Genomic DNA, 17469 nt, shown 5'->3' with positions numbered 1-17469 from the left:
ACGTGTCCCCGTTACCCCCGCGTGTGTCCCCTGTGTGTGTCCCGTCCCCCCCCCCGCCCCAGCGTGTCTCGTGTCCCACCCCCCGCGTGTCTCCCGCCCCGCGCGCCAGCGGAACTGTGGGATCGGCGCGCACAGGAAGTGGCGGGGCGGCGCGGCCGAAGGCGGAGGGCGGCGGGCCGGGCGGGGGGGATGGGGGCCGGGGGCGGCGGGCGCCGCACTCGCTGAGGCCCGACGCAGGGCCGGCCGCCCAGGGCCGGAGCGCAGGCCGGAGCGGCCCGGAGGCAACGCCGGGGCCAACAGCGCGACGAGCAGGTGAGCGGCGCGGCCCCCGCCGAGGTCGGGCCCCCATCCCCCAGCCCGAGGTCGGCCCCCGCCCCGCCGCCCGAGGTCTGCCCCCATCTCCCACCCCGCCGCCGCCGGAGGTCGGCTCCCACCCTCCATCCCACCGCCGGAGGTCGCCCCTCCCAGCCCCGGCCTCCTCCGCAGTGGCCCGGCTGAGCGCCGCCAGGCACGGGGCCTGCGGGAGGACGGGGGCTGGGGGTCCGTGGGCCTGGATCCCCCCTCCTGGTCTCACCAGGGTCTTGTCCCGCCGAGGCCCAGGCCACATCCCCGCCTGCCCTCCGCCAGCCGCTGCGGCCTGGTGCGCTGGGCCCCGGGAGGGGTCGCCCCAGGAGAGGCCCGGCGGCGGGGCCAAGGGAGGGCGCGCCACCTCCTCCCTTCTCTCGGGACTTTGCTGGGGCCCCTCTGCTTCACCGCGGACGCAGTGCACCGCCGCCCGGTGTCGGGGGCGCTGGGGACTCGGAATCCGCGTGGCGCCCCCGACCCCGCACGCGGCGGCCCGGGACCCTGCGGAGGGCTGCCGGTGGACTGCAGGGGACAGGTGCGCTGAGTTTTCAGCTTTGGCTTTGGCGTTTGGACCAAAGGCTGGCTGTGAATTTCCACGGTGACAGTCAGGTGATGGATCCATAATCCAAGCGCCATCAGAAGGAAGCCGGCTCCACCCCAGGGCCACCCACCGGGCCCTGAGGCCTTTGATCCCCAGGTCCTCAGGAAAGGAGGGTTATTAGTAATTGAAGCTACCTTGAAAAATTATGCAGTTTTTTAAAACTTTGAGAGAAGTTCAATGCAATAGGGAAAAATGCTTTTATAAATGGCTTCTTAGACCTTTTCTTTTTGCACAATATGAAGTCTTGTCTAAGAGAATACTTGAGCAGTTGGGTTCCTTTTCGTAGGAAATATAATCCTATGAGGAGGAAAAATAAGGGCAGTTTTTCTTGAAACAAGCTGGACTGAGAAATGGCCACTTATATCAAAAGTGAAAACCATCCCAGAGAACCCACATCCATGGCTGGTGAGCTGGTGCCCACCGGCGGTGCTTTTGCAGCTCACCCGGAAGATGCCTACATGTTTGAAACTACAGCTCTGCAGGCTGACTAGACTCATTCAGGGATTGCTAATCACAGTTTTCTGCATTTAGAAGCTTCTTGAGAGATCTCGTCAGATTCTGAGCATTCTCCAATTTGATCACTTCCCTCACTTCCTCAATGTTCTCTGCCCCTCTATTCTGTCCCCTCCCCACCCCCCCCAGCCCCCTTAAAGTTTCAGAGTTAGCCTGTTACAGCTCACTTCTGTATCCATTTCTCAGTGACTCTGTAGGGATGTCTTGATTACATTGTTTAAAAAAGAAGCTACGTGTCATTGCCATTCGGGGTGCACAGAGCCTCTCCTTGACTTTGGAGGGTGTAGGTGCCTTAACGTTTTGAACCTGACTTCATGTGTATGTGGAGTGGCTGTGCTTGGCTGGAGCCCGCTGTTCACCCCACTTTTGGGGCCAGACCTGGGCATCTCTGGCCAAGAAGCCTGAGTCTTAGCTGTTGCCTGAAGAATGTGCCAGAGCAGGGCTGACGTAGCTCACAGTGAATGGTGAAGGAAGGTGCAGGAGGGTCCTTGAATTGCAGAGCCCTGATTCTGGGGGCAGCCTGCAGGGAGGGTGCGGCCACCCCTGGGCTGGCCCACTTGCCTGCTCACAGGAGCCCTGGGTCTGTATACACATCTGTGTGCCCGGGCTGGCGAGGCAAACTGGAAGTAGTTTCATTTTGGACGTTAGAAAAAGCACATCCACCAAAGTGACAGCTTTGCTTTTCGCAGCTGCTTCCCACATTAATTTGAGGTAGGTCCTGATACACTGGGTTAACCCTTGACGTGTTATGTCTGCTCGAACTTTGACCTTGTGAAAGAGTGGCCCCCAAAAACAGAGAGGTTCAGTTACCTGCCGAAGGTTAGGGCACAGATCGGGGTGGCCAGGATTAAACTCAGCTCCACCTTCTCAGACCAATCAGTCTGCGAAAAGTCCATAACTTTTATCTCTGGTCAAATTAGAGATAGAAGGGAAATGACGAAATCCTCACAAACGGGGAAAATGGAAAACAGAGGTTGTGTTTGGAAGAGCCACCTTTACTGGGGTTTTGTGGGGAAGGGCCTGGTTCATTTGTCCCGTCGTACGGGACCCCTGAGATGCACCTGCCTTTGCCTTTCAGCCTGACGTGGCTCAGGAGACCAAAGGGGTGCCCAGCCCCTCACTATTAGCAGTTCACCCCGTGTTGCCCTCAGAATGCACCCTCGGCAAGAGCAGTGGCTTCGGCTCCCATCCTCTCCGTCCTCTCTGGCCTTGTCAAAAACTCTGATATTTTACTGTTACCAGTTGGGACTGGCTGATGTATCACTGACAGCAAAGCATGGGATCAATTGGTTACATTTGTTTCTTCCTGAAGGACGAACTGGTTAAACTGGCCACGGTCTTTTCGGGTATGACTGAGATCTTTATTACTTAGTCTCATTAAAAAATTTATGTTACAATAAGATTAACTGAAGTTTGTAAGACAGTTGCTGGGAAATGTTACAGATTTTCCTTTGGTTAACCCAAGAATGCTTGAAGTTTTAAATGAGTTGTTTTACATTGTAAAGCCGTGGCTGTGACTTAATCTGTCGTTCCTAAAACCCTTAGTGGTCATTTTAAAGTTAATCCTACATTCCTAATTTTAAAATGCTGCGTTTTAGGCAAACATATTAGTGGTTCAGCCTCTGCCAGTCTTTTACCTGGTTATTCAGAAGAATTCACCGCATTTGATTATCTTTATCAAGCAAAGTGAGGAAAAAGTGAAACACTGATAACCTTTGGCGGCTGTTTGTTTTGGAGGTGAGGTGTGGAGTGGAGGGGAAAGTCGGTTCAAGTTCTCGCTGCAGGGCCGAAGATGTCTTTAGCAGGCCCCGCGCTGTGGTTAAGCTGGCCATGTCTTTTCCGCTGTGGCCAGAAGGGTCGCAGACAGGGAACCTGTGAGATGCGAGTGTTACCAAAGTGAAAGAAACATGCGTCCTTGAGCACGTGCGGGCGGGTCTTCCTGGTCGAGTGCTTTGTGTGACACAGGATCCCAAGCTGAAGCTGGGTGCTCATGGTGGGAGCGGCACGCCCGCAGCCAAGAGGCCAGCCCATCCTGTCCCCGGGTGGCTCGGGAGACCGTGCATCATTCATGTGGACCATCTGGGTCCCTTTCTGAAAGCGGGTGGGGAATGAAATCTGTAGTAAAGAACAGTAGTGATGGATTCTACCATGAGCAGTAGTAAAAGCTGCGACCAGGAAAGACCTGCCCAGAACCATTGCTCCCTGATGGGTGCAGCCCAGGTGGGGGGCTGAATTCTGAGCGCCAGAGGTGGCGGCTTTCTCTCTTCCTCATGTCCTCTGCTGACCTGAAAACTTTATAAGTACACACTGACAATAAATGTGTCCCCTGCTGCGTAACTTAGGCTTTCGTCTTGTTTCCATGATAACAGCGACAGTGATTGCACCTCCGTCAGGCGTTCTCTGTGCTCATTTTGCTGCTTAGCTCTCAAAACAACCCTGTGAGGACAGTGGTATTGCCCCATTACACAGATGGAGAAACTGAGATGGCCAAACTTGGCCAGTGAGCAAAGGGTGAGTGCAGATTTCAAACAAGGTCTGATGGCGCCTGAACTACCTTCCTGGTCAGAAAATTCAATATGTAAAAAATTTCCATTTTAGAAATAGAGTGACTGGCTTCACAGAAGCATTCATTTAAAAACTTCTCACTTGCAGACGGCTACACTTGGCGGACAGGGGTCAGAAATCCCCATCTGAAATGACTGAATCAGCCAGACAGGACATTGCATTGGGAAGAGCATAACTTCAGTGTCTGCAAGTTCACTGTGCTCAGCCTGTCCTTATGCACGTACTAGGACTAAAACCAAGAGCTGCCTATTGATCAGTATCGATGAAGAACACGCTTGCTGGTGGCTGGGTGGTTTCTCACAGGCTGACTTCTAATGCACACGGTTGTCCTCGTCTAGTGGAGTGACTGAGTGACTGAATGAATGAATGTGCTTCTTACTAGGGAGACACGTCATCCTTACAGTCAGAAATTACTCATTCGGTGAGCTTTGCAATATACGGTTCGATAGCAGTGATTTTTGCTAACAGAAGACAGAAGTCAAATTGTTAAGATTGCATCAGTTTGGGTTATGCAGGGAGCAGGTGTCAAGGTGACAAGTGCCAGCGGGGTGATAGGGAGAAGTGCTGTGGAGGCTGCAGGCAGGGGCGGGAGGAGGTGAGAGCCCTCAGACCGGCTGCTGTGACACTTGTGAGAGGAGACAGGGGACTGGGCGGAGCCTCCGCCTGGGGCCTTCAGGCCAACGTGCTCCCACCCAGGAGCCTTATGTCTCTCGGGTCCAGGCTGGCATGTGTGCCCCCACCGAGGTGTCCGGCCGGAGTGTGGCCTCAGCTTGCCCCTGTGTTGGGGTCCTGGAGGATGTCGGCGCCCCTCCCGCTGTGTGGCAGGTCCTCTCTTGATGGGGGTCTGAGTGGTGAAGCTCCGTGACTGCCTGAGACAAGCTTTCGTGATTTGGTAATCCACAAAAACAGAAGGACACAGTAGAAATGGTCCCATTTGTTAACAGGTGCATGGCCTGGGTAGTGTTTGGGTTTAGTTTTAGAAAAGGCCCCGTGGTCACAGCAGGTCTCCTTCAGCTGTCGCTCAGGCCCCTTCGCTGTGACTGGTTGTGAACTGGTGTGTCCGAAAGGGTGAGTGTCTGGCAATAGAGAAGCGGGGGCTGCCAATGGCGACAGAGATCAGAGCACACGTGCCAGTGTAGAGGTTATTCTCAGTTTTCTAACTCGAGGTGCACACTACTGTAACTTACATTCTAGGGTATTTGTTAGAAAATGCACTGGAAGCCTGCAGTTGGGTTCCAGCTCCCAGCTTGCAAAGCTTTTTCCCAGAGCCCTAACTGCTTTGTACCTTTCACGTCTTTCCTTTACGTTTTAGGGAGCCATTGGGTATAAACGTTTCTTTTTTGGTGAACACAGCTCTATGTGAAAGTTGTAAACTTCTGACAGGGGCCAGGCAGGAAAGCAAGCCAGTGACACAGCAACGATGGTTGTGCAAACTTGAGTGACGACTGAGCACCTTTTCTGGGCCTCACTCACCTGACCCCTGACTGACCCACAGCCACCACGACCCCATGGGCACAGGACCAGAATTCATAAGTCTTTTGTCTGCTGTGGTAAGCCAGAAATCTGGATTTTTATATGCGGCTGTTTATTTTTAACAGGCTGCGCAGGCAAATCAAAGACATTCCTGCTTGAATTCAGCCTGTGGGCCACTATTTTTACAACCTCTTGTTTAAACTATCGATTTAATTTTTGAAATAAAGTAACTGAGCTAATTAAATGAGGATAAAACCGGCACTTCCAAAACGCATGCAAGAGAAGCAGGAAACAAATAACAGAAACCCAAGACTTTATGTGCAGACGAAAACCAAAGAATTGTCCATCCCCCCTCATGCACGGCTGCTGGAAACAGGACGGGGGATCTGTGATGACATGGGGAGGACAGAGAAGAGGGTACCAAGAGGACGTCTGTCAGTCAGGAAACCAGGGAACACCGCGTGTCTCCGGCCTTAGCAGGCGCTCCTAGGATCTGTGTGAAGATGGGGTCTGGGAGTAATGTTTGCAGGACGTGTCTGTACATTTACAGGAGGGCCTCCTAACCTTATCTGTTTCAATGGGACGTTCTGTGTCCCTTTCTCTGGGTGCACATGTGGCATCACACAGGGCCCTCGTGCCTGCTCCGAGGGGAACACCGGGCGGTAGGTACAGGCATCTTAGGATTCACAGGGTGACTCGGGGCTGTTTCCCAGACGACTGTCCCAAGCTACACAGCCACCAGCAGTGTGTAAGGCAGACCCACGTGCACTTCAGTGCTTGATGTTGTTGTTAATTTTTGCAAATAGGATGAATGCAAAATGTTCCTTCCTTCCTTCCTTCCTTCCTTCCTTCCTTCCTTCCTTCCTTCCTTCCTTCCTTCCTTCCCTCCCTCCCTCCCTCTCCCTCCCTCTCTCCCCTCCCCCTCCCTCCCTCCCTCTCTCCCCTCCCCCTCCCTCCCTCCCTCCCTCCCTCCCTCCCTCCCTCCCTCCCTCCCTCCCTCCCTCCCTTCCTTGTTTTTCCAGGACCCCTCAGCTCCAAGTCAAGCAGTTGTTTCAATCTAGGTGTGGAGGGCGCAGCTCACAGTGGCCCATGTGGGGATCCAACCGGCAAACCTGGTGTTAAGAGCACCGCGCTCTGACCAACTGAGCTGACCGGCCACCCCCAAAATGTTTCTGATTGTGGCCTTGATTTGTGTTTCCTGACTCCTTATAGTCTCATCCGTGTTTCCTCCTCTGTGGACTCCACCCCTTTTCTTATTGGGTCATGTCCTTTTCTTATTTATTCCTACATGTAGTTGTATATGGCACATTTTCTTATGTATCTAGTTGCTAATGTGTGTACCACATGCCTTTCCCAGTCATGTCTTTTCACTTTATTTTGAAGAATAGAAATTCTCAATTTAATGTACAATTCATCCCTCTTTTGTCCTGTTACGGGTATGCCTTTTGAGTGTTGCCGAGAAGCCGTTCCCTACCCTGGGGTCGCAAGTGTACTCACCTGTATTTTCTGGTCGAAGTCCTAAGTTTGCTCGCCACACTGAAACCCTCACTCCCCCTGTGTCTGGTAAGCAGTAGGGAGCTGGGCTCCTCCTGTCCCCATGTGGAGAACCAGTGTCCTGATGCTGCGCTGTGTGTCCCGGCCCCTCTGTCTACTGCCCGTCCCCCTGGCCAGTGTGTCTGCTTGGCTGTGGCGTAACCACCCAGCTGTCCCTGTCTTGCTGTCTGGACGTCCCTCCCGAGTCTGCAGACCCCGGGCCGCCCTTGCTGTTCGCTTTTCTGTGTGTCAAAATCAGCTTGTCAAGTTTCATGAAAATCTTTGTCAGGATTTTGATTGAAATTGCATTGACTGTGTAGACCCGTTTGAGGGGAATTTTTCCTCCTTGAGAAGTCAGTCTTCCCGCTGTAAGCAAGCGTGTCTCTGTTAATGGAGACCTTTCACTGAGACTCTGTCATATTCCACATACTGGCTTGGACTCTGTGGTTACATTTCTTCCCAAGCGCCCCCATTATTTTTGGTGCTTTTGTAAGTGTTGTTTTTAAAATTCATTTTTATTTAAAACAATGTCCAACTCTTTGTTGGTGTTGTGCAGAAATGTGGTGGCTTTGGCGTATCGACTCTGTAGCCAGTCAGCTTCCCAGTGTGTGTTTCTCGTCAGCTTGTAGATTTGGGGGTTTTCTGTGCAAATATCCCCTTGCCTGGGAATGGCGGGCGTTTGCTTCCTCCCTGTGCCTCTCGTGTTTTTCCTTCCCGTGTGCTGCATGGAAGTGGGCCAGGGCGTTTTTGTCTCCTTCCCGACTATACGGAAGTGATGCTGCCGGTTTGCCCTGTCGCGCTGGCACAGACACAGACGCTGTGAGTCCCCATTCCTCCTCCCGGGTCAGAGGCAAACAGATGCAAAGGGAAATAAAGAGGTTAAAGACTGACCTCGTGGGTCATCTGGGACATGCAAAAGGACAGCCACGGCCAGGTGCCGGCCTGCCCACCTGCGTGGCCAGGATGAGAAGAGCGCTCCGAGGCCACGCGGCCGGATCTGCAAAGGAGGCTGTTTCACGTGCAGGCCTGTGCCCAGTGTGCAGTCTGGAGCCAGCGGCCCAGCGGCCACAGCAGCACCGATGGTGGGACGAGCCTGGAGGTGCCTTATGTGCCTGGCTCGTAACAAAACGAAGAAAGAACTCGTGGTGCATTCACACGCTGGGACAGGGAACGAAGCGTGGCCAGCACAGGCAGCTGTGCCCACGGGCCCACGGGCACGAAGCACAGCAGCAGGTGACCCCAGCCGTGCTGCCTGAGTCGGACATGGTTCCAGGAGGGAGCGGAAGGGAGCGTGTGGGCCTTGGAGGCGCCTGGGGACTCTGCCTGTGTTGATTCAGGTGTTGTTTACATGGGTGTTTTCCTCAAAGATTTTTAATAAAAACATAGCTAACATGTAACATTATATCAGTTTCAGGGGTACATACAATAGTTATTCAACACTCATAGACCTAAAGAAGTGACCACCATGAGAAGTCCAGCGCCGTCTGACACCGTCTCACACAATCACAATGTTATTGACTGTATTCCCTGTGCTTTGCTTTACATCCCCATGACTATTCTGTAACTACCAATCTGTACTTCTTAATCCCTTCCCCTTTTTCACCCGGCCTCCTACACTGGTGTTTTTGGTTTGAGAGTTGATCCTATGCAGATAAGATGTGTGTATATTATACTTATATTAAAAGTTTGATAAAAGAGTTAAAGATGACAGATACAGAAGACAGGCAGGAATTTAACTCACGTGTCACCGGTGGACCCAGCATTGCACCGTCAGGAGGCCAGATGGTGCAGCTGACGGCTGTTCGCACTGCCGCTCCGGGAAGTTCTCCTCAGTAGGGAGCTGACCCAGAAGGGCCACACAGAGACCTCTGCAGTGAGACCTCCGTGGGCGGCTGAGAGATGGTCGCCTGTCAAGGAAAGAAAAGCAGGTGGCCTGTGACTCTGCTCCAGTGACGGGTACCGTCACACGTGAAAGGGTCTCAGGAAAGAAATTGGGGCCACCCTGTGTTCGGCCATACGGCCTTCAGGCCCGTCGGAGCCCTTCTGGGGAGATCAGAAGGAGCCTGACTCTGTGGCTGGGAATTGAGGTGGCAGACAGACCACACGGTGGCAATTAGCATGTTTTGGGGTGCGCTGGTGAACTCTAATGGATGGTTGGCCACAGCTCGGGGTGAAAGGGGGTAGGAACGTGTCTCTCCTCAAAACATGGTGTGTGGCCTCCCTCAGCGGGATGTGTTGTGCCCAGGAGGTTGTGGAGGGAGGGGAAGGGTGCAGCTGCTGTGGGGGGAGGGGGTCCTCACCATCACGGAGCGACCAGGGCGTGTGTCCTTTGGTCTGGCAGCCAGTCTCCTGCGGCTCCTGCTCCAGCACACCTTGGCAGTTGAGACGACAGGCAGGGCTCTGCATTTTGGCACTGGCAGCAACCCAAGGGTCTGTCTCTGGCGCTGTTGGATAAACCAGGAGATGCCCACAGACCTGGATGCTCTGCCCCTTAAAAACCGGCAATGCTATTATTTCCTGCAGGAGCCCTGCTGAGGAAGAGAGGTCGTGAAGCTGTGTGTAAGGTGGAGGAGGGCAGCGCCTTCTCTTCAAATTTCGTGCATTGCAATGATGGCACACGGGGAGGAGACTCAAGAAATAAGCCGGCACTCAGAGGAGAGGGAGGTACAGCTGGGAGGGGCTATGGCTGTGAGCGTGTTGCCTCGGAATATGCTACTCATTTAAACCAGTGAAGTTACAAAAAAAGACACTGCTTATATTTCTCTGGATACCACCCCCCCTTGCAGGTTAATCAAGTTCACTGTTTCTGAGACTATTTTGCAGGAAGTGTTGTTTTATCCAAGACTTTTTCTGCATGCATTGGTCTCTGTATGATTTTCTTCTTTTACCTGTTAATTTGGTGACGTACGAGCAGGTGTCCTTGCTTTTCTGGAAACGTCCCATCTCGGCCATGATGTATTATTTAGTATCACATTACTGTTTTTGGTTTGTTAACATTGGTTTAGAATTTTTTGCACTTCTGTTCAGAAGTGAGCTTGGCTTAGAACTGTCCTTTATTCTGCTGTCGTCCTCTGGGCTCGGGGTCGCAGGGTCTGGGTTGGGTAGCGTTACCGCTCCTGTTGTGTGACGGAGCTCACGTCAGGCCGACACGGTTCTTGTGCCGTTTCTGAGCCTGAGCCTGGATTCGTGCGCGTTGATTTCCTGAATGGCTGCAGATCTGCTCAGGTCTCCCCCGTTTGCTCGAGACTTGGTGACTTGTTTTTCCAGGGAGTCATCTGCACTGGTTACTTGTTGCTGTGTAAGAAATGATGCCGGTTTTGTCGGCTTTAAACAACGGTACTTGTCCCCTCACTGTTTCTGTGGTCTGGGAACGTGGGCCCAACTGCTGGGCCCTCAGGCTCCAGCCTGTCACGGGCTACCATGAGTGTCACGGGGACTGCGGTCCTATCTGAAGGCTCCGTGGGGAAGGGGCCCTGCCCAGGTTCACTCATGCGTTGTTGTCAGGGTTCTGGGGCCTCCCCAACATGGCAACCTGCTCATCAGGGCATGTAAGCACGAAAGAGGTGGGGCGGGGGCGGGAGGGAGGTTAGGGAGAGAGAGACTTAAAACCTCATCTTGGCAGTGACCGTCCCTTACGTTACGGTATTGCTTTTGTTGGAAACCAGCCACTAGGTCCAGCCCACCCTCAAGGGGAGGGGACCCACAAGGGCGTGAATCCTGGGGTCACCTCACAGCTGTGTGCTGCACTGTCCATTTCATTAAAGTCGTTAGCTTCTTACAACAAAGGTCATCACTAAACCTCTACTGTGTCTAACGTTTTTGTTCCGAAAATTGCTTTTGCTCTTCTCTTATCCTTGAGTCATCTCAGCAGAGGTTTATCTATTTTATTACTGTTCTCACAGCCAGCTTTCAGTTTTGCAGACCACGTCCATAGTCTCTGTTTTCTGTCATTAATTTCTGCTTTCATTGCCGTTATTGTCTTGCATGTTCCTTGAGTTTATTCTGCTGTTCTTTTTCTAGGTTATTGAACTGAAAGCTGAACTTTTTTTCATTTTTTCTAAGTGCAGTTTCTTAATTTTCTACACTTTATTTCTGTCATAAGCATTTAAGGCTGTAACTTTCCATCCTTGGTTCTGCTGTGCAGTATATTTTGGCATGTAGCATTTTCATTGTTGAGTTCTAAGCATTTAAAATTTCCTGATATGATTCTTCTGTGACCCATGAGTGACGTAGAAGACAACTTTATTTTCTGGATCTATGGGGGTTTGGGTTTATATTTTTAACCTCAGCTGCCTTACGGACAGAGGACATGGTCTGTATGGCACTGACTCTGTTTTGAGACGTGAATTGTATCACGTCACCGTCTCCCGGCGTCTGTTGCTGCCACCAGGCAGCCACTGTCAGTTCAGGTGTCTGTCCTGTGTCAGTAGTGAGCCTTCTCCCTGGAGGCCATTATGGTCTCCTTCCCTCTGGTGTTCCTCAGTTTCCCTGTGGCTTCTCTGGAGTGACTTTCTTTTATTTATCTTGGGATGGATTCCATGTGCTTCCTGAAGATCAAGGTTTGTGTCTTGCAGCAGTTCTGGAAGAATTTCAGTCACTGCTTTGTTGAATTTTGCTCCTACTTTATGCTTGAATTACACCATCCTTCAAGCCTGTTAAACGCTTGTCCATGTGTTTTAGTCATTTTTCTCCCCTTCTGAATTCTCGTGAATTTCTTCGGCTTTCTCTTCGTTTTCCAGCTCTGTCTTCCTCTCTGTCTAATCTGCTATTTAACCTGCTCATTCAACTTTTTATCTCAATGATTATATTTTTCATTCTTAAAAGTTCTCTTTGGTTCTTTCCAAATCTGCCCCTTCTTTTGCGTGGTGTTCGTTCAGTTTCCTCTTTTCTCTCTAAACATGCTTATTTTACGTATGAAAACTAATGATACCACCATAATAATAATACCAAATATAATACCAAAGTCCGATTTTTTGAGGGTTGAATTCCACTGCTTGTTCTGCTGCCTCTCGTTCCCTGGAGCTGGTTTCTTGTGTGCTGTGTAATTTTGTGTCGTGGGCTTATGTTCGAATGAGCTTTGTGTGTCGATTGCCTGGAGTGGCTCTGCTTCTGCGAGGAGCTCAGTAGTGGGGCTGGTCTGGTACCATTTGAGGTTCATTCTCTGGACTCACAAAGGGGACTTCTGAAGATACACTTGACAAAGGAGAGAAATGACCCCAAAATAAAACTCTGAGATTGAAGAAATTGCTAATGGGCGGGTGAAACTCTACACATCCTGATGTAGGTAATGAAAGTTAGCTACAATAATGCAAGTTAAAGGAATGTCATGGATTGAGGTAACCTAAGGGACCGAGTTAACTTGGAGAAAGTGTTAACCTGGTGTAAAACTGCCTTATGGACGACAAATGTGACCTCGGGGCCAAAGCCAGGAAGTCCCTGCACCCCCAGCATGTCAGGAGCAGTGCTTTAACCAGTGTGAGGCAACATTGCAAAACGTGTCTCCTTTCACACTGAGATTTGTCTTCAGTGAACTTCCCTTCCTGTCGTCTTCTGTCATCCATACAACGGAGGTGATGTCTGCCATCGTAGCCTCTGCAGATTAGGTCACCATTTAAACAGGGTTTTTTGGTAGCTGACGAACTATGATACTTAGGCAGTACATGGCATATAGCAATGATAAAGGCCATGGTTTTTAAAGGTGTTTGATCGTAATTAAAGGGCATGATTTTGGGGGAGATGTTTCTTGCCTCTTAGTATGTCAGATGTCAAAACTAGGAAATAAATGCAAAGGGAAAGGCCATTAGAGTCTGACAGGTGTTCTCGCGGCTCCGCCTGAGGCGGCCTCGCGCTCTGGCCCTCCAGCCCCCCTGTTTCATTTCCTGTGAGCTGCAGCCCCACCCCTCTGCCTCCTCTGCAGAGCTGGCTCCTGACCCCAGGCCCACGTACTTCTCTGCAGCTCCTCTCAGGTCGGGTACCCATTGCGTGGGCCCGTGCCTGTCCCTTCTTCTGGCACCCACAAGCCTTCTTCCCGTCTCCTGCAGTGAAGTCACTGCCCACTGGTGTCCAAGCCAGACCCCGAGGCACGGCCTGTGACCCCCTCACACCGTCCCCCGCTGGCCACTGGTTGATCCTCCCTGATCCCACCTCCCATGTCATGTGCTCACCCCCCTCCTCCGAGAGGCCACACTCGGGCCGCCCCCTACCCCTGATGGCCTCCGCGCCCACTTCCGCTCCCATCAAACCCGTCCCCTACAGCTCATCCGAAATCGTATGTCAACAGCCCACATTCGGTCCTGCCACGCTCCTGTTCCAATCCCCTGCGGTGACGTCCCACTGATGCCCCCTCGTCCTCTCGCTGCCGCCACAGCCGGGCTTCTGGCTCCTTCAGTGAGCACGTTGGCCTGGACTGTTGCTCACCTTCCCCTTGGACTTCCTTCCCCCGCTGCCTGGGGAGTTCCCTCTCATCCTTCCCCGTGGTGGTGGCTATGCCCCTGCTGGGAGACCCGCCCCCGCCCCCGCCCCGTGTGAATGTGGGTGCACACACACTGAACACACAGGTGGACTCCCTTCTCGAGTGCTCTCTCCTCTCTGCAGCCTGCCTTCTTAGCTCACGGTGCACGGCTGACCTTTGTCATTTGCCCTTGTCACTGGGTAAGGACCATGAGGGTGGCACCTGACTCCACGTGTGGATGGAGGTGTATACAGCCAGCGTGCTGACGGATGTTGAGGCTGGCTCCGTCCCTGCCCCAAACACGATGGCCACGCTGGGACGGCTCCGCTCCAGGCCACCCCTCGAGGCCAATTCTGAGCAGAGGGCCTGTGTGTTTACACGACTTGAGGTCCACATTGCCAGCTCGCCCTGGAAAGGGTCACACTGCATCCACTCACCCCAGTGGTTCCTGAAATAATGACCCTGTTCTAGGTGCTCAGTAGTTTTTCATTTCCATTTATTTTCTGGTTTTGAAATCCAGTGTGCTAAGATTTCGTGTTGCCACATCTCACTGTGGTCTAGATAATAGCGTAATCAATTCAGTAGTGAAAATCGGTGGCAGGTGACCGGTCTTTCCTCCGGGCTCGCAGCCGAGATCAAGGGTGACAAGAGCTCGCAGCAGGTGACTTCCCTTCTCTCCCTCCCTTGGTGTTACTGAGGATTAGAAAAGATGACGGGTGAAGGCGCTTTGCGAAGAGGTGTGCGTACACAACGTACTGCATGCGTGGGGCAGACGTGACGGGACACGTGGCGGTGTGTGGTGAGTGCCTGCCGGCCTGCTCTGGGACGCGAGCACCTAGAAAGGAGTGGCTGAGATCGGTGAGCGCCGCGCTGAGCAGGGAGCAGGGACAGGAAAGGGCTGACCTCTGCACGGTCGCCCGAGACTGGTCGTGAGCCCTGGGGCATCTAACCAGGGCCTGGGCCTGTCATCCTCACGCTGGCCTTGCTGCTTCCCCTTGGGTGTGGGTGAAGAAGGGGTGGCTTTTGTCCATCCCTGTTAGTGTTTGTTCTTGGAGAAGCATGGAGGTGTTACCGTGGACCATCCCACCAGGTCCTGGCGCGTTTGCGGAACACGGTGGAGGCTGGTGCGTTCGCCTGAGCTGCTGGAGTAGCCGGCACCCAGCGGGCTGTCTGTTGTCACCGTCCAGCACTGCCTTTCGGTGCCGACTTTTCGTCTTCCTTGTTGCTGAATCATTTCTTGGCTCCGTAAACCCGAGAGGAGCATCTTTCCCCTCCCTCAAAGCCGCCAGTCTGAGAGGAGCAGCGGCTGCCAGCTGCTGAGCTCACTGTGTGGCACTTGGGTGTCCGACTGGCGGGAACAGGTAAGGCCCCTTGTCCCCTGGTCGCGTGTGCTTAGGCTGCCGAGTGTCTGAGGGCTGTTGGAATTCCCGAAGAAGGGTACGTGGGGAATTTGCAAGGCGCCCTAATTGTCTAGAGCTGCGAGTTCGGTTTTAGGCTTCTAGTGAGGTGGGACCATCTGCTTTGTTGTCAGGATGCTAATGGGCCCAGAGGGGATACTCTCCCTTTTCTCAGAAGTTTGTTTATTGTCGTGTGTGTGTGTGTGTGTGTGTGTGTGTGTGTTGGAGGAGGTGGGGCTCACATATACATCTGTGGCTTTTTGAAAATAAATTTCAAACTTTACCATCACGTTTATGTGGACAGGTTTGTTTTATAACCTCAACTTTGCCAGTTACTCTTTTTATTCCCGTTCATGTACTTTCCCCCAAATAATGACACAGCATGTAGGTAGAGAGAGACACCCAGCCCATCTGAGCACAACAGGGCTGAGCAGACAGCTGTCACCTGAGCATTTCAGAAAAGCTTTATTTGACACTGTGTTTAATTTGACACATGTGATAAGTAGCAGTATGTTAACTGTGCAAAGCAAGAAAGATTTGTTACCAGGCTGGTGGTTTGATTATGGGGGTGATCCTGGCATAGGCGTAGGGGAGCAGGAAGAGAGAGACGGAGAAAGAGACAGAGAGACAGAGAGAGAGACAGAGACAGACAGAGAGACAGACTCAGAGACACACTCAGAGACAGACAGGCACTCACTGAGAGACACAGACTATAAATAAGAGAGAAGCTTGTAAATAAGAACTTTTTAGGAAACAGAGAATTGAAAAGGAGGTGATGATAATTACTAACTGTACTTGGTCATTTATCAGGTGCTTATTTCCAGAAAGGAATCAATTTCTTCTTCTCCTTCCAAAATTCACAGAAAAGATGGAATATTGGAAGTATTTACTAATTTTGTCATAATTTTTATTTTGTAATTTGTGATTAGATTGTATTTCCAGGGATGGGTTAGCTTCTTTTTTTAAATTAATGAAGAAATATGAAAACATGTAAAACACTGAGCCCCCTGATGTACCATCCAGGGGAGGAATGAACCCCTATAGACTGAAGCCAAAGAGTTGGTGAAACTAAAAGCTTCTGAAATTCGTAACATGTAAATGGAAGGAGGAGACTGGGGTGGGGGTGGGGGGGTGGGGGGGTGGGGGGTGGGGGGGTGGGGGCGGGGAACAGCCCTCAGAGAGGGTGAGGCATTGGAGCCTGCACACGAGGTCAGAGGTCAGAGCATGCGCAACAGCCTGAGACAGGCCTTAGAATGCGTCTATGCTGATTAGATGCCGGCATGATAACATTTAGGGTACAGCGGGTTCAGTAAATGTATTACCGTATTGTTTTGGCCTGTTTCTTTTCACTTTTTAATACGGCGACCAGAAAATTTAAAGTTGCAGATGCTCTTGTCTGTGGCTCCCGGCTGTTTCCACTGGACAGGGCCTCGCGATTCTAAGCAGCCTGGTCAGGGAGGCGCTTTGCGAGCTTGGGCCAGCCCCCCATCTTTGGGCCCTGCGCCCCCAGCAGTAAATGGGGGTGGTCTGATGTGTCAGCCTCTACCCTGCTGGACCCACATGTCCCTTTTAAGTGCAGTTGATACACGTGAAATGCTTAGTATAGGGTCTGGCAAATGCTAACCACCTGGTGTGTTTGACGTTAATAAATATCGTGGAATATCCTTTAGCACAGAAATGGATTTCTTAGCTTGTCCACACCAGGATTTCAAGTTGCTAGGCCTTCTGATCTGGGCCATCCTGCCCCCGTGGGTGCTGCACGCACAGTCACTGCAGCTCGGACCTGTGGGACCCAGGGGAGCAGTCTGCCCACCTGTCCTCCTCTCAGCTGCCTCCGGGAGGGACCACTGGGTCCTGGGGACTTTCTTCTCATCAGCTGGCTTTAGGGCTGGGTCTTTTGGCCACAGGAGAAGGTATCTGTCCCCTAAAACATGCCCCTTTGCCTAGCGGGGCCACCTCTCGCCAGAGCACATAGCGCCTCCATGGACGTCCCAGAATAGTCTCTGGAGTGGGGGAGAGCAGGTCCCATGGACAGCCCCTCCCCCAGCTCTCTGCCCCTCTTTCTGTGTCATGAAAACTGCTGGCTGTAGGTAATGCCTTTCTCAGTAATCCAGCTTTTTGCAACCAGCTCTCTGGTTTCAGATGAACATTATGAAACGTGACGCTCTAGCGTCCTGTATCTCTTCATTCTTCCCACACTCTTGGCAGTTTCTCAGCGTGCACGTTCTTTTCTACTCTGAACGACCCATAGTGGTCACCCTCTGTCCCGCGTGTCGCCTGAGTGTCCTGTCATGGCCCAGGCTCCTGCTGGGGGCTCCAGGCGGCCCGCTGCCCAAAGATGGTTAAGCTGGGCCTGGTGCTGGCATCTGAGGGACAGCGACGACCGACTCGGCCTGGAGTGTGGACGTGAGCCTGCGTCAGAATTCCACCGCACACGTCAGCATCTGCTGTATATGTTGTTTCTTTGTCTCTGCTGTCCCCTCTCCCCATTACCTTTAATAATTCAGCTAACAACGATGCTTTATCCTTTTTTCAAAAATAATAGCGTTCACCCCCATGAGATGTTGTTTTCTTGGAAGCACTGGTTTTAC

The 17469-nt window shown here is 52.2% G+C and overlaps 1 protein-coding gene across 3 annotated transcripts in view; it reads left to right on the top strand.

The window, feature by feature from the left end:
* AGPAT3 (1-acylglycerol-3-phosphate O-acyltransferase 3) overlaps nt 1-17469 on the top strand; it is a 93188-nt gene that overhangs the window by 656 nt on the left and 75063 nt on the right. The window contains exon 1 of one of the 3 annotated variants that reach the window (XM_074324505.2): nt 177-312. The exons of 1 other annotated variant lie outside the window; for it this stretch is intronic. The gene's annotated coding sequence lies outside the window, so the exon portion shown is untranslated. Of the gene's footprint in view, nt 1-176; nt 313-17469 lie in introns of those variants that run through there. One more of the 3 variants, XM_074324513.2, reaches the window with a different exon arrangement.

The sequence above is a fragment of the Rhinolophus sinicus genome, chromosome 17 (assembly GCF_057876585.1).
Source record: "Rhinolophus sinicus isolate RSI-liver-muscle chromosome 17, RSI-T2T, whole genome shotgun sequence".
NCBI lineage: Eukaryota > Metazoa > Chordata > Mammalia > Chiroptera > Rhinolophidae > Rhinolophus > Rhinolophus sinicus.
Note: the sequence above shows the minus strand (reverse complement) of the source record. Positions and strands in the feature narration are given on the sequence as shown.